The sequence below is a fragment of the Heterodontus francisci genome, chromosome 13 (genome assembly GCF_036365525.1).
Source record: "Heterodontus francisci isolate sHetFra1 chromosome 13, sHetFra1.hap1, whole genome shotgun sequence".
In the NCBI taxonomy this organism is placed as follows: Eukaryota; Metazoa; Chordata; class Chondrichthyes; order Heterodontiformes; family Heterodontidae; genus Heterodontus; species Heterodontus francisci.
In genome coordinates, this window is record NC_090383.1 from 37,178,353 (window position 1) to 37,195,071 (window position 16,719).

Below are 16,719 nucleotides of genomic sequence, written 5' to 3' on the forward strand. Positions count from 1 at the left end.
CCGGGGATCACCATTGACCAGAAATATAACTAGACTTATCATGTGGTTATAACAGTCAGTTAGAGACGGGGAATTCTGCAACAAGCGACTCATCCGCTGACTCCCCAAAGCCTTTCCACCCTTGACAAGGCACGATTCAGGAGTGTGATGGACTACTTTCCAGTTGCCTGGATGAGTGTAGCCCCAACAACACTCAAGAAGCTCAACACCATCCAGGCGAAAGCAGCCGGCTTGGTCGGCACCCCAACCACCACCTTAAACATTCACTCGCTCCACCATCGAAGCACAGTGACTGCAGTGTATACCATCCACCAGATGCACTGCCGCAACTCACCAAGGCTTCTTCAACAGCACTTCTTAAATTCATGACTTCTACCATCTAGAAGGACTAGGGAAGCTTGAGTAAGGGAACATTGCCACCTCCAAGTTCCCCTGCAAGTCACATCTTGCCCTGATTTGGAAATATATCAGCGTTCCTTTATTGTCGCATGGTCAAAATCCTGGAACTCCCTACTTAACAACAATCTGGGAATTCCTTCAGCACTTGGACTAGTGAGGTACAAGCAGGCGGCTCGCCAGCAACTTTTGAAGGCCAATTAGGGATTGACTATAAATGCTGACCTTGTCAGCGATGCCCACACCTCATGAATGAATAAAAAAGTGAATCAGGCACTGTGAAATTGGCAAAGCACCTCCAATTTTTTTTTATTTGGGATGTGGGCATCGCTGGCGAGGCCAGCATTTATTGCCCATCTTTAATTGCCCTTGAGAAGGTGGTGGTGAGCCGTCTTCTTGAACCACTACAGTTCTTTGTGTGTAGGTACACCAATAGTGATGTTAGGAATGTAGTTCTAGGATTTTGATCCAGCAACAGTAAAGGAATGGCGATATAGCTCCAAGTCAGAATGGTATATAGCTTGGAGGAAAACTTGCCGGTGGTGGTGTTCCCAGGCATCTGCTGCCCTTTTCCTTCTAGGTGGTGGAGGGCGCAGGTTTGGAAGGTGCTGTCAAAGGAGCCTTGGTGAGTTGTTGCAGTGCATCTTGGAGATGGTACACACTGCTGCCACTATGCAGCAATGGTGGTGGGAGTGAATGTTGAAGATTGTGGATGGGATGCGAATCAAGCAGGATTCTTTGTCCTGGATGGTGTTGAGCTCCTTGAATGTTGTTGGAGCTTCACCTATCCAAGTAATGGAGAGTATTCCACCACAATCCTGACTTGTGCCTTGTAGATGGTGGACAGGCATTGGGAAGACAGGAAGTGAGTTACTCGCTGCAGAATTCCTAGCCTCTGACCTGCTCTTGCAGCCACAGCATTTATGTGTCTGGTCCAGTTCAGTTTCTGGTCAATGGTGACCCCCAGGATGTTGATAGTGGGGGATTCAGTAATGGTAATGCCATTGAATGTCAAGGGGACATGGTGAGATTCTATCTTGTTTGAGATGGTCATTGCCTGGCACATGCGTGGCCCGAATGTTACTTGTCATTTATCAGCCCTAGCCTGAATGTTGTCAGAGTCTTGCAGCATTTGGACATGGACTATTTCAGTATCTGAGGAGTCAAGAATGGTGCTGAACATTGTGCAATCATCAGCGAACATTCCCACTTTTGGACCTTATGATGGGGGGAAGGTCATTGATGAAGAAGCTGAAGACAGTTGGGCCAAGCACACTGCCCTGAGGAGCTCCTGCAATGATGTCCTGGGACTGAGATGATTGACCTCCAACAACCACAACCATCTTCCTTTGTGTTAGGTATGACTCCAACCAGCAGAGAGTTTTCCCCCTGATTCCCATTGACTCCAGTTTTGCTAGGGCTCCCTAATGCCATACTTGGTCAAATGCTGCCTTGATGTCAAGGGCAGTGATTCTCACCTCACTTCTCGAGTTTCGCTTTTTTGTTCATGTTTGCACCAAGGCTGTATGAGGTCAGGAGCTGAGTGGCCCTGGTGGAACCCAAACTGTGCATCACTGAGCAGGTTATTGCTAAGCAAGTGCCGCTTGATAGCACTGTCGACGACCCCTTCCATCACTTTGCTGATGTTCGAGAGTAGACTGAAAGGGTAATAATTGGCCGGGTTGGATTTGTCCCGCCTTTTGTGCACAGGACATTCCTGGGCAATTTTCCACATTGTCGGGTAGATGGCAGTGATGTAGCTGTACTGAAACAGCTTGGCGAGGGGTGTGGCTAGTTCTGGAGCACAAGTCTTCAGTACTATTGATGAAATGCTGTCAGGGCCCATACTTTGCAGTATCCAGTGCCTTCAGCTGTTTCTTGATATCACGTGGAGTGAATCGGATTGGCTGAAGACTGGCATCTGTGATGCTGGGGACTCCAAGAGGAGGCCGAGATGGATCATCCACTCGGCACATCTGACTGAAGATGGATGCAAATGCTTCAGCCTTGTCTTTTGCATTGATGTGCTGCGCTCCCCCATCATTGAGGCTGCAGATATTTGTGGAGCCTCCTCCTCCTGTTACTTGTTTAATTGTCCACCACAATTCATGACTAGATGTTTTCAGCACTGCAGAGCTTAGATCTGATCCGTTGGTTGTAGGATCGCTTAGCCCTGTCTATTGCATGCTGCTTCCACTGTTTTGCATGCAAGTAGTCCTGTGTTGTAGCTTCACCCTGTCCGAGGAACCGAGGCGGAACACAGATGGGGAGGGGGTAGTAGGTAAGTTTGTCAGTGCGGAAGGTGGGGGAGCAAGTTCAAAGTCAAATTATTGCTGTTGGAGATAGTGGGAAGGGTTATAGTGTAAAGTTTATGCACTTTGGGGTGGGGGGGGGGGAAGGTCAGCTGGATAAGGTAAGTATTTTGGGTGGGGAGAGGGCAAGTATTTAATTCTATGGTTATTGGGAGGGGGTGGGAGAGAGGAAAGATAAATTAATTTAACTTTTTTACATCAATGTGCCTTTAAATATTTAAATAGAACGGTCGGGCTCGAAGCTGTTTAAAAATGGCATCAGTGCCTGCGCACAGGCAGCTGACGCTATTGCCGGAGACAGACAGCCTGTACCCCCACCCCCCTCCCATGTCACTGGGGGAGGCGGTCCGCCCTGGCTATTTAAATGAGCTGCCGTGCTTAATATCATTGTTTTCATCCACCACAATGTCAACAGCGGGACTATAAATTTCAGTCCATTGTATTAGAAATTAAGCAAAGTAGGTCAGGATAACTTTAAATTAACAATCCTGTTTAGAGAGAGTTATTCCCATCCCGGTTAATCATACTAGGTCATCACAGCCAAATGATATTATATCGACAGAAGAGACACAGCAAATGTGAAGCTAGATTGGTTATGTACTCAGACTAGACCAGATGCTAATTTTGATGTGTTGGAGTTAAGTACAACAATGAAACAACCCAAAGTCTCGAATGTTTTAAGGGCAAATAAAACATTAAAATAACTAAATCTGGATAAATGCATATTTAGGTTTCCATCCTTAGGTGACCCAAAGAACATGAAGCTATTCCTTTTTAGTGATGCTTCACCTACTAATCTTCCTTATGGGTATTCTAGTGCAGTTGGTTTCATAATATTTCTGATGGATGAAAATGGAAAACTTAGCTTTAGCTGAGGAAATTAAGAAAATTAAAAGGGTCGTTAAAAGTTATTTCGCTGCCAGAACACTGGCTTTTGTAGAGGTAGTGCGTATGGAATTTTACTTGTTAAATATTTCAAGTGTGATTCTGTACAATGGACATACTGAAGATAGTATATCCCTTGAATGAATCGAAAATCATTCCTTGTGGGATAACATAAAGTCCACGAAAAATGTGTGAGTGAAAAAAGGTTAGATTGACTTTGCTGGCATGAAACAAATGCTGGAGAGAAAGGAAATCTCTAAAATTAAATGGGTGGATGCAAGTTTTCAACTGTCAGACTGTTTTACAAAAAGAATTGCATGTACAAACAAATTGTTAAGGGCACTAGAGGAGGGACATCTCACAATATAATGCTTTGTACAGAATATGGAGGTCTTTGATTTAATTTGATTTGAAATTTTTGTTGTACATATAAACTCTAATTTTTATTTAAAGAGAGAGAAAGGAATCTGTTAATTGGATATAAATTGTATGCAAGAGGTGGGCATTAACCAGGGATTCACGTGTGCCATTATAGATAGGAACAGACTGACATTGTGTTTGTTGGATCAGGAAGTGCATGCTTGTAATGTGTATCTTCATAAATAAATGTGTGCAATGATTACCTCCAGTTCTATTCTTCGCCAGCTGGAGTATAACTCAGAAGACCATGTATCCTCCTTGCAAACAAGACACATGCCAACTGCAGTGGAAATCTAGATTATGCCACATCAAAACAAAAACTGCATAATACACAATGTGTCACCTCACTTGACTGCAGAATTGAGCCCATGTGCCCACCTCAGTACCCATATGAAGTTATATGAATCCAAAAATAATTTCCAAAGGGTCATTAAAACGTGGTTGCACATTTGAAGCAACATTGAAATGATTTTGACTCATTGAAAAATTCATTAGGTCATCCAGACTTTCACTGGCTTCCTTCTTAAATAGCAGTAAATTAGAATATATTAAGATGAATTAAGCTGTTGTGCCAAGCCTACAATATGAATCATTAATGAAAAAAAACTTATGGTAACAAGTTGCACAAAGAGGAATTTTTTTGATAATGCGAGTGTATCCTGAATCAAAAAGTGATAGAGGATTATGAAAGAAAAACAGAGATTTGTTGACAGTTTAAACACATCTGTTGCATTCTTCAACAGTCAGGAAAAAGGTCATAAAACTTCTTGAATATTTTGCACTACCAGTTCACTAAAAAGATAGAGCATGTTACAGCCATGTGATGAGGGGTGTGGGTGGGTCCCACTTTTCTATTCCCACCTGACCAAAGCAAGTGTTTGTTATTGGAGTTTTAACTCCTTCGTGTTTTATTTGTCAAATAAACAGACAGTGACATAGAACATAGAACATAGAACATTACAGCGCAGTACAGGCCCTTCGGCCCTCGATGTTGCGCCGACCTGTGAAACCATCTGACCTACACTATTCCATTTTCATCCATATGTCTATCCAATGACCACTTAAATGCCCCTAAAGTTGGCGAGTCTACTACTGTTGCAGGCAGGGCGTTCCACGCCCTTACTACTCTCTGAGTAAAGAAACTACCTCTAACATCTGTCCTATATCTATCACCCCTCAACTTAAAGCTATGTCCCCTCGTGTTTGCTATCACCATCCAAGGAAAAAGACTCTCACTATCCACCCTATCTAACCCTCTGATTATCTTATATGTCTCCATTAAGTCACCTCTCCTCCTCCTTCTCTCTAACGAAAACAACCTCAAGTCCCTCAGCCTTTCCTCGTAAGACCTTCCCTCCATACCAGGCAACATCCTAGTAAATCTCCTCTGCACCCTTTCCAAAGGTTCCACATCCTTCCTATAATGCGGTGACCAGAACTGCACGCAATACTCCAGGTGCGGCCGCACCAGAGTTTTGTACAGCTGCAGCATGACCTTGTGGCTCCGAAACTCGATCCCCCTACTAATAAAAGCTAACACACCATATGCCTTCTTAACAGCCCTATTAACCTGGGTGGCAACTTTCAGGGATTTATGTACCTGGACACCAAGATCTCTCTGCTCATCTACACTACCAAGAATCTTCCCATTAGCCCAGTACTCTGCATTCCTGTTACTCCTTCCAAAGTGAATCACCTCACACTTTTCCGCATTAAACTCCATTTGCCATCTCTCAGCCCAGCTGTGCAGCCTATCTATGTCCCTCTGTAACCTACAACATCCTTCGGCACTATCCACAACTCCACCGACCTTCGTGTCATCCGCAAATTTACTAACCCACCCTTCTACACCCTCATCCAGGTCATTTATAAAAATGACAAACAGCAGTGGCCCCAAAACAGATCCTTGCGGTACACCACTAGTAACTAAACTCCAGGATGAACATTTGCCATCAACCACCACCCTCTGTCTTCTTTCAGCTAGCCAATTTCTGATCCAAAGCACTAAATCACCTTCAATCCCATACTTCTGTATTTTCTGCAATAGCCTACCGTGGGGAACCTTATCAAACGCCTTACTGAAATCCATATACACCACATCCACGGCTTTACCCTCATCCACCTGTTTGGTCACCTTCTCAAAAAACTCAATAAGGTTTGTGAGGCACGACCTACCCTTCACAAAACCGTGCTGACTATCGCTAATGAACTTATTCTTTTCAAGATGATTATAAATCCTATCTCTTATAACCTTTTCCAACATTTTACCCACAACCGAAGTAAGGCTCACAGGTCTATAATTACCAGGGCTGTCTCTACTCCTCTTCTTGAACAAGGGGACAACATTTGCTATCCTCCAGTCTTCCGGCACTATTCCTGTCGACAATGATGACATAAAGATCAAGGACAAAGGCTCTGCAATCTCCTCCCTGGCTTCCCAGAGAATCCTAGGATAAATCCCATCTGGCCCAGGGGACTTATCTATTTTCACACTTTCCAAAATTGCTAACACCTCCTCCTTGTGAACCTCAATCCCATCTAGCCTAGTAGTCTGAATCTCAGTATTCTCCTCGACAACATTTTCTTTCTCTACTGTAAATACTGACGAAAAATATTCATTTAACGCTTCCCCTATCTCCTCTGATTCCACACACAACTTCCCACTACTATCCTTGATTGGCCCTAATCTAACTCTAGTCATTCTTTTATTCCTGATATACCTATAGAAAGCCTTAGGGTTTTTCTTGATCCTATCCGCCAATGACTTCTCGTGTCCTCTCCTCGCTCTTCTTAGCTCTCCCTTTAGATCCTTCCTGGCTAGCTTGTAACTCTCAAGCGCCCTAACTGAGCCTTCACGTCTCATCCTAACATAAGCCTTCTTCTTCCGCTTGACAAGTGCTTCAACTTCTTTAGTAAACCACGGCTCCCTCGCTCGACAACTTCCTCCCTGCCCGACAGGTACATACTTATCAAGGACACGCAGTAGCTGCTCCTTGAATAAGCTCCACATTTCGATTGTGCCCATCCCCTGCAGTTTCCTTCCCCATCCTACGCATCCTAAATCTTGCCTAATCGCATCATAATTTCCTTTCCCCCAGCTATAATTCTTGCCCTGCGGTATATACCTGTCCCTGCCCATCGCTAAGGTAAACCTAACCGAATTCTGATCAATATCACCAAAGTGCTCACCTACATCTAAATCTAACACCTGGCCGGGTTCATTACCCAGTACCAAATCCAATGTGGCATCGCCCCTGGTTGGACTGTCTACATACTGTGTCAGAAAACCCTCCTGCACACACTGGACAAAAACTGACCCATCTAAAGTACTCGAACTATAGTATTTCCAGTCAATATTTGGAAAGTTAAAGTCCCCCATAACAACTACCCTGTTACTCTCACTCAAGAAACATGGTTAGGCATATTGCTCAATCTTCTGTTTTAAACCTACAAGAAACATGGTTTCTTGTAGGTTTAAAACAGAAGATTGAGCAATATGCCTTATCCCGAAGTTATTGCAAACACACCCACTCACACATTCACTTGCATGCACATACACAAGAGACAGATAGACAGAAAAAGGGGTAAGTGGTTTGAAGTGAGGTAGGGTTTTGGGGTTCATGGTAAAACTGTTGAATTCTCTCCGAGGTCAAGTTTTCATTAGTTGCAGGCCTGAGGTGTTTGTAGATTTCTCTGTTTGTTGAAAGTTCAGTTTGAAGATAGGGGATCAGTTCCAATTCTCTGCTGCACATGTTGAAATATAGAATTCGCAGCAGGGCACCTTCCTTTTAGCTTGTTGGATCTTCTCCCAACTCTCAGCTGCGCAAGCTTTTGTGATGCTTCTTCTTGATTTTCTCTATCTCTCTCTCTCCAGAGAGCTACCTTTAAAGCTAAAAGTATCTCACATCTCATCTCTGCTGGGAGACAGGGATTTTTCTCCTGTGGTGGCCGACAATGGCCCAGGATGTGGCTACTTCACACCTTCTTTGTTTCAGAAGAACCCATCCAATTCAAGAATGTCTCTTGATGGATTCAGGATGGGTGTAATTAATACCTCTTAGCTTTGAATGTATTCCTTTGTCCTTGCCAGGCAGTTTGAATATACAAAGGCAAGGTCTTTGGACCTTCAGCAGCCATTTTTTAAGCATATTATCCACTTTTTATAAAAGAAAAGTCTATTTTTATAACTCTTTAGGTTGAGTTCTTGTAGTTTCAATCACTGCACTTCACATGAGCGTCACAAGCATAAGAACATAAGAAATAGGAGCAGGAGTAGACCATATGGCCCCTCAAGCCTGCTCTGCCATTCAATATGATTATGGCTGATCTTCTGCCTCAACTCCACTTTACTGCCCACTCCCCATATCCCTTGATTCCTTGAGAGACCAAACATCTGTCTATTTCAGCTTTAAATATATTCAATGACGGAGCATCCACAACCCTCTGGTGTAGAGAATTCCAATGATTCACAACCCTTTGAGTGAAGTAGTATTACCTCATCTCAGTCTTTAAATGATCAATCCCTTATCCTGAGACTGTGGCCCTGAGTTATAGATTCCCCAGCTGGAGAAAACAACCTCTCTGTGTCTACTCTGTCAAGCCCTGTCAGAATCTTGTATGTTTCAATGAGATCATCTCTCATTCTTCTAAACTCTGGAGAGTATAGCCCCAATTTACTTGGCCTCTCATCAGGAATGAATCTAGTGAACCTTTGTTGTACTGCCTCCAATGCAAGTATATACTTCTTTCAATATGGAGACAAAACATTATTTTAGGTATGGTCTCACCAAAGCTTTGTACAACTGTAGCAAGACTTCTTTATCCTTGCATTTCAATCCCCTTGCAATAAAGCCAACATGCCATTTGCCATCCTAATTGCTTGCGGTAACTGCTGGCTAGCTCTCTGTGTTCCTTGTATAAGCACACCCAAGTCTATCTGAACATCAATCTAGAAATTTCACACATTTTTGAAAATATTCTGCTTTTCTGTTCTTCCCACCAAAGTGAATAACCTCACACATCCCCACATTATAATCCATCTGCCACCTTGTTGCCCAGTCTATATCTCTTTGCAGCCTCTTTGTGTCCTCCTCACAGCTTGCATTCCCATCTAACTGTATCATCAGCAAACTTAGACACATTACTCAGTCTTTTCATCAAAATCATTAATATAGTTTGTAAATAGCTGAGGCTCCAGCACTGATCCTTGCAGCACTCCACTGGTTACAGCCTGCCAAGTTTGAAAATGCCCCATTTATCCCTATCTCTCTGCTTCCTGTCCTGGGTGGCACAGTGGTGCAGTGGCTAGCACTGCAGCCTCACAGCCCTAGTGACCTGGGTTTGATTCTGGGTACTGCCTTTGTGGAGTTTGCAAGTTCTCCCTGTGACTGTGTGGGTTTCCGCCGGATGCTCCGGTTTCCTCCCACAGCCAAAGACTTGCAGGTTGATAGGTAAATTGGCCATTGTAAAATGCCCCTTGTGTAGGTAGGTGGTCGGGAATATGGGATTAATGTAGGATTAGTATAAAATGGGTGGTTGATGGTCAGCACAGACTCGGTAGGCTGAAGGGCCTGTTTCAGTGCTGTATCTCTAAATAAATTAACCAATCCTCTATCCATGCTAATATATTACCCCCAACCATATTCACCTTTTGTGTGGCACCTTATTGTATGCTTTTTGGAAATCCAAGTATACTACATCTGCTGATTCCCCTTTATCTAGCCTGCTAGTTACATCCTCAAAAAACTCTAATAAATTTGTCCAATGATTGACGACTCAGCATTACAGAATCACTGAATTATTACAGCACAGAAGGAGGCTATTCAGCCCATCATGTCTGCGCTGGCTCTCCGAATGAGCAATTCACCGAGTACCATTCCTATAGCTCTTTGAGAGATGTTTTTGTGTGTAAAATGCCTTCCAAGATTCCTTACAAATTGCTGCACTTCAAAAAATGATTCACTATATTTGAAGCCCTTTGAACTATTTCTAAGAGAAGTCATTAGGTGTGATATAAATTCTCCTTTCTAACTGTTGTAATGTGATTTGCTATGCTGAAGTAGCTTAGTTTAGATAAAGATGCTTTGAACAACACAATGCAGTGTACAAGTTGGTAAATTATCTGGGGTGAATTATGGTGGTGAATTTGCTCAGTGCATTACAGAACTAATTAGAGGTATTTTTGACTTTAACCAATAATGTAAAACAGGTGATAGAGGATCAACAACCTGCAGATGACTTCGCTGAAAATAAAAATAGGGAGAGGTATAAAATGAGCTGCCAATTCATTATCATCCATTTTACATTATCGGCCAAAGTTAAATTTACCTGTATGGTGTGTTCAGATGCAACAATTTTGTGAATTATCGTTAGTTGCTAATGTTTGCCCAAATCTCTAATTTTGCTCCTGAAAGTAACAAGTAACAATGCACCAATCCTGGGCTAATGGTGTTTTTGATTGGAGCAATTGAAGGGTTTCTCCCTAAATTTAGCAAACTTGACTTTTAATAGAGAAGATACTGTTGATGCCTGTTCAGAGCAATGGGATGAATTAAAAGATATAGGAAATGCCCTGAAAGAAACAAGGCCAAATCATGTGGAAGAACAGGAATGCTGGAATAAATACATACAGCAGCACATTGATGTAGAAAGCCTTAGGACTGTCCTGCTGAGGCAGTGCTTGCAATTAAATATTGAGATGATCAAAGCCTTGTACAAGTTGTCCCCTTTAAGTTACCATGCAAGTACGGCCAGATAAAAAACTTGCACACTCCAAAAAATTTTTTAGAGGGAACATTGCCTCTGAAATATCTGTGGTCCTCTAATTCTGTATTGGCGAGGGAAAAACTAAAGAGAATTTGTGGAAAAATCCTTTAAAAATTGTGAACTTTCTGTTCTGAATGAATATGCATGGCAGATTAGTGTTGCTGTCAACGGAGCTATCAAAATTTATCATACCTACTTGACATTTCTCTTGGTGTTAACAAGGTCTGATTAAAATTGATTTATTTTTATACAATACAGGCATCAGAATTAGGGACCTGAAAAGGACACCTGAGTATTAGATGTCTTTCCAGGTTTTGATGTGTCAAAAGGACATTTTATGTACTGAATACAGAACCTGAAGACTGCTACTGGAAATTGGAAATTGTGAATTCATGCACGCTTTGACACTTTTCCATTACTTACAGTACAATACAAGAAGTTTACAAATTGTTGTTGTTGTACTTACCTAGCCTGGCCTACATGTGTCTCCTGTCTCACACCAACGTGGCTGACTCTTACATAAAAGAAAAATATTGCAGATGCTGGAAATCTGTAATAAAAACAGAAAGTGCTTGAAATACTCTTGAGGTCTAGCAGCATCTGTGGAGAGACAAACAGAGTTAATGTTTCAGATCTGTGACCTTTCATCAGACTGACCCTTAACAGCCCTTAACAAAGCCTAGAAAGCCAAACAGTTGTAGCAAATCATTACAAAGCCACACAGACATCAGCATTTTAAGGAGAAGTAACCAGGGATGGGCAATAAATGCATCCTGAGAATGAATATATATAGATCTATAAATTAACCCTGTATTTGCATATAGAACTGGCCATTTTCAAAGGTAGGGTGCAGGGCCTAAACCAGAAAAGAATAAATAAACTAACCTCGTTTTGGCAATACAGGGCCGGATTTTTAAAGTCGGGTGGGGGTGGGGGTGGGGGTGGGGGTGGGGGTGGGAGTGGATGTGCGCACGATTTAAAGATCGTGTTCTCAGAGGTTGGTACTGGGTCCTGCCGCCTCTGGAATGCAACGCCATTTTTAAAGGGATGCCAGGAGGGAGGGAATGATAACTCCACATGTCTCCAATTAAGTGCCTGTTGAGCTCATTGAGGAGCTCATTAACAGGCTTGTCAGCACTAGTTTACAATTTTCAAAGGAACGGAATGAGGAGAATGCCATGTCTGGAACACAGCAAGGTGTAGAAGATGTAAACAATGTGAGGGGCCATGTGGACTTTGGGAAGGGCTGATTAAAATAATGCAGATGTCCAAAATAAAGCTCAGTTACTCCAAAAATGTCACAGCATAGCCCTTGCTGGAGCTGTAAGACTTGCTTTTCTCAGTGGTGAGCGGTAGGAATCCAGAGAGGGACTTGAGCCTGCTGGCTTCACTGGGACACCTGGAAATTTTTTTTTATTGGTTCATGGGATGTGGGCATCACTGGCGAGGCCAGCCTTTATTGCCCATCCCTAATTGTCGTTGAACTGAGAGGCTTGCTCGGGCATTTAAGAGTCAACCACATTGCTGTGGGTCTGGAGCTACATGTAGGCCAGACCAGGTAAGGACAGCAGATTTCCTTCCCTAAAGGACATTAGTGAACCAGATGGGTTTTTACAACAATCGACAATGGTTTCATAGTCACCATTAGACTAGCTTTTAATTCCAGATTTTTAATAATTGAATTCAAATTTCACCATCTGCCATGGTGGGATTCGAACCCATGTCCCCAGAGCCTGGGTTGGTAGGGGAAGGCCTGGTGACTGCACAAAGCCCAGCTGAGGGAGTTCAGATGAGTACAGGCTGCTCTGACATTGGACACAGCATCTAGAAATAGCTTCAGCAGATGCAACCTTCTGAACAGCAGGAGGTCAGAGGAGCACAGTGGGGGCTGCAAGGGGCCAGCCCAGACATTGGGTCCACCATCCAAGAGTCAGCTACCTAAAAATGACAGAGTGCTAGTGCTGTAGGAGTCTGCGTCTATCCAGGCAGATGGTCTCGAACCTGAGTGCTCTGATCCACAATGACCTGAGGTCTCCTGGCCCTCACGGCAGTCCCTTCCTACAACCATCAAGGTCACCGTCACCCTGAATTTCTATGCATACAGGCCACTCCAGAGATCAGTTGCGGACCTAGGTGGCATCTCGCAGCCAGTAGCTCATCACGTCATCAGGCATCATGGATGTTGTACTCCAGAAGGCGGGGGACTACATCCACCTTGACACAGATGGGCCTGTGCAGGCACAGAGGGCATTGGGTTTTGCCTCCATCATTGGATTCCCCCAGCTGCAGGGCAATCATCGATTGCACTCATGTGGCCATCAAGGCACCCAGTCACCAACCAGTGAGATCCATCAACAGGAAGGTGTTCCACTCCCTCAATGTCCAGCTGGTCTGTGAGTACAATAGCTTTCTTGATGTGTGTACTCACTTTTCTGGCAGCTAAATTGACTCCTTCATCTTCCGCCAGTCCAGACTGCCTTGGATCATCACTCCATCCCCCAAAGTGCATGGGTGGATCCAAAGGGACAATGGAACTCTCCTGAAGAGATGGTTACCAACCCCTTTACGGGAGCCCCAGGCAGAGGCACAAAGGAGAAACAACCAATGCCACCTGCTCAGCAGGCCAACCATTGAGCTGGCCATCGGGTTTCTGAAGATGCAATTCCAGTGCTTGGATCAGTCAGGTGGCACCCTCCAACAACCTTCTGCAAGGGTCTTGATCATTGTAGTGCTCTGCTGCATTCTCCATAACATGGCCCTCCAGAGGGATATGGACCTTGAGGATAGTGAGGCCCTGGAAGGAGACAGCTCATCAGGGGAGGAGCAGGAGGTAAGAGAGGAGGAGGAAGAGGGGGCAGATGGGGATAACACTGAACAAAGTGATATCCCTACTGCACATCAAAGTGGCCTCCTCCTGCCACCCTCCAGGAAGATGACCTCTCTCCTCTCCTTCATAGCCTCCAGCATTAGATCCAAGTAGGCAGCGATTAAGCACTTGTGTATCAATTAAATATTATTTACATTACTCTGCACTGATGGACTATATTCCATTGACAGTATGATCCCAACAATCCTTATAACCTTTGATTCTGTCCTTCATACCACAGATGTTGAGCTGGATCTTGAAGTTAGATCATTGTCATTTTATCTGTGGAAAAAAGACCAGTTAAATCAGCTAGAATTTTTTTGAGATTATGAAAGTGAATAGCAGTCGAGCCAGGTGAATTGTTCATTACACTGAATGGTTCAATTATCAAGGGTCACAAGTCATTTACAAAATCAGGAATAAGAAGGGTAGTTCTGCTGAACTTTCTCATGAAAGTTAGTAGAAGTTAGCAAGTAAGGGTATTAAAGCAGCAGTATAAGTGGGTTCAGTATACAATTGATCTCTTTCTGGAATGAAAGGACGAGGCCTGCAATGAGATGGTTGGTAGTATGGTTACTATCTGTAAAGGATGAGGTTATTGGCTGGATGGTACATTCTGTTTTTGCCAAAAACTAATTCTGTTCTGTTCCCTGCCAAAGAAAGCTTTTTGTTAATTGCATTCTATCCCCAAAGTATGCATTAAACCAAGGTATCAATATCTTCTTTTTTCTTTGGCCTCCTTATCTCGAGAGACAATGGATACGCGCCTGGAGGTGGTCAGTGGTGTGTGAAGCAGCGCCTGGAGTGGCTATAAAGGCCAATTCTAGAGTGACAGGCTCTTCCACAGGTGCTGCAGAGAAATTTGTTTGTCGGGGCTGTTACACAGTTGGTTCTCCCCTTGCGCCTCTGTCTTTTTTCCCGCCAACTACTAAGTCTCTTCGGCTCGCCACACTTTAGCCCCGTCTTTATGGCTGCCCGCCAGCTCTGGCGAATGCTGGCAACTGACTCCCACGACTTGTGATCAATGTCACAGGATTTCATGTCGCGTTTGCAGACGTCTTTAAAGCGGAGACATGGACGGCCGGTGGGTCTGATACCAGTGGCGAGCTCGCTGTACAATGTGTCTTTGGGGATCCTGCCATCTTCCATGCGGCTCACATGACTAAGCCATCTCAAGCACCGCTGACTCAGTAGTGTGTATAAGCTGGGGATGTTGGCCGCCTCGAGGACTTCTGTGTTGGAGATACGGTCCTGCCACCTGATGCCAAGTATTCTCCGGAGGCAGCGAAGATGGAATGAATTGAGATGTCGCGCTTGGCTGACATACGTTGTCCAGGCCTCGCTGCCATAAAGCAAGGTACTGAGGACACAGGCCTGATACACTCGGACTTTTGTGTTCCGTGTCAGTGCGCCATTTTCCCACACTCTCTTGGCCAGTCTGGACATAGCAGTGGAAGCCTTTCCCATGCGCTTGTTGATTTCTGCATCTAGAGACAGGTTACTGATGATAGTTGAGCCTAGGTAGGTGAACTCTTGAATCACTTCCAGAGCGTGGTCGCCAATATTGATGGATGGAGCAATTCTGACGTCCTGCCCCATGATGTTCGTTTTCTTGAGGCTGATGGTTAGGCCAAATTCATTGCAGGCAGCCGCAAACCTGTCAATGAGACTCCGCAGGCACTCTTCAGTGTGAGATGTTAAAGCAGCATCGTCAGCAAAGAGGAGTTCCCTGATGAGGACTTTCCGTACTTTGGACTTATCTCTTAGATGGGCAAGGTTGAACAACCTGCCCCCTGATCTTGGGTGGAGGAAAATTTCTTCTTCAGAGGACTTGAACACATGTGAAAGCAGCAGGGAGAAGAAAATCCCAAAAAGTGTGGGTGCGAGAACACAGCCCTGTTTCACGCCACTCAGGATAGGAAAGGGCTCTGATGAGGAGCCACCATGTTGAATTGTGCCTTTCATATTGTCATGGAATGAGGTGATGATACTTAGTAGCTTTGGTGAGCATCCAATCTTTTCTAGTAGTCTGAAGAGACCATGTCTGCTGACGAGGTCAAAGGCTTTGGTGAGATCAATGAAAGCAATGTAGAGGGGCATCTGTCGTTCACGGCATTTCTCCTGTATCTGACGAAGGGAGAACAGCATGTCAACAGTTGATCTCTCTGCACGAAAGCCACACTGTGCCTCAGGGTAGACGCCCTCAGCCAGCTTCTGGAGCCTGTTTAGAGCGACTCGAGCAAAGACTTTCCCCCTATGCTGAGCAAGGAGATTTCACGGTAGTTGTTGCAGTCACCGCGGTCAACTTTGTTTTTATAGAGGGTGATGATATTGGCATCGCGCATGTCCTGGGGTACTGCTCCTCGCCCCAGCACAGGCATAGCAGTTCATGTATGGCTGAGAGTATAGCAGGCTTGGCACTCTTGATTATTTCAGGGGTAATGCTGTCCTTCCCAGGGGCTTTTCCGCTGGCTAGAGAATCAATGGCATCACTGAGTTCCAATTTGGTTGGCTGTATGTCCAGCTCATCCATGACTGGTAGAGGCTGGGCTGCATTGAGGGCAGTCTCAGTGACAACATTCTCCCTGGAGTACAGTTCTAGGTAGTGCTCAACCCAGCGGTCCATTTGTTTGCGTTGGTCAGTGATTATGTCCCGATTTAGATTTGAGGGGGGCGATCTTCTTGATGGTTGGCCCAAGAGCTCTCTTAATGCCATCATACATTCCTCTGATGTTTCCGGTGTCTGAGGCCAGCTGAATATGACTGCATAGGTGTTGCCAGTAGTCGTCTGCGCAGCGCCTGGCTGTTCTTTGTGCAGTGCTTCTGGCTGCTTTAAGTGCTGCGGATGTTAAGATAATGGGCTGAATTTAGTGTGGCCATTTCGAACAGGAATGGAGGTGTTGGGGGAGTGCGGGGGCTGGTGGCCGGAGAATTGTGTTGAAAGTTTCCGCCCAGAAATCCAGATTCGTGACGTCTGGATTTAGTCAGTGGCGGGAAAGCACCAAGGGAGCATCACCCCCCCGACACGACGGGAATGTCTCAGTGCCGCAACAAGTAGGAAGCTATGACCAACAT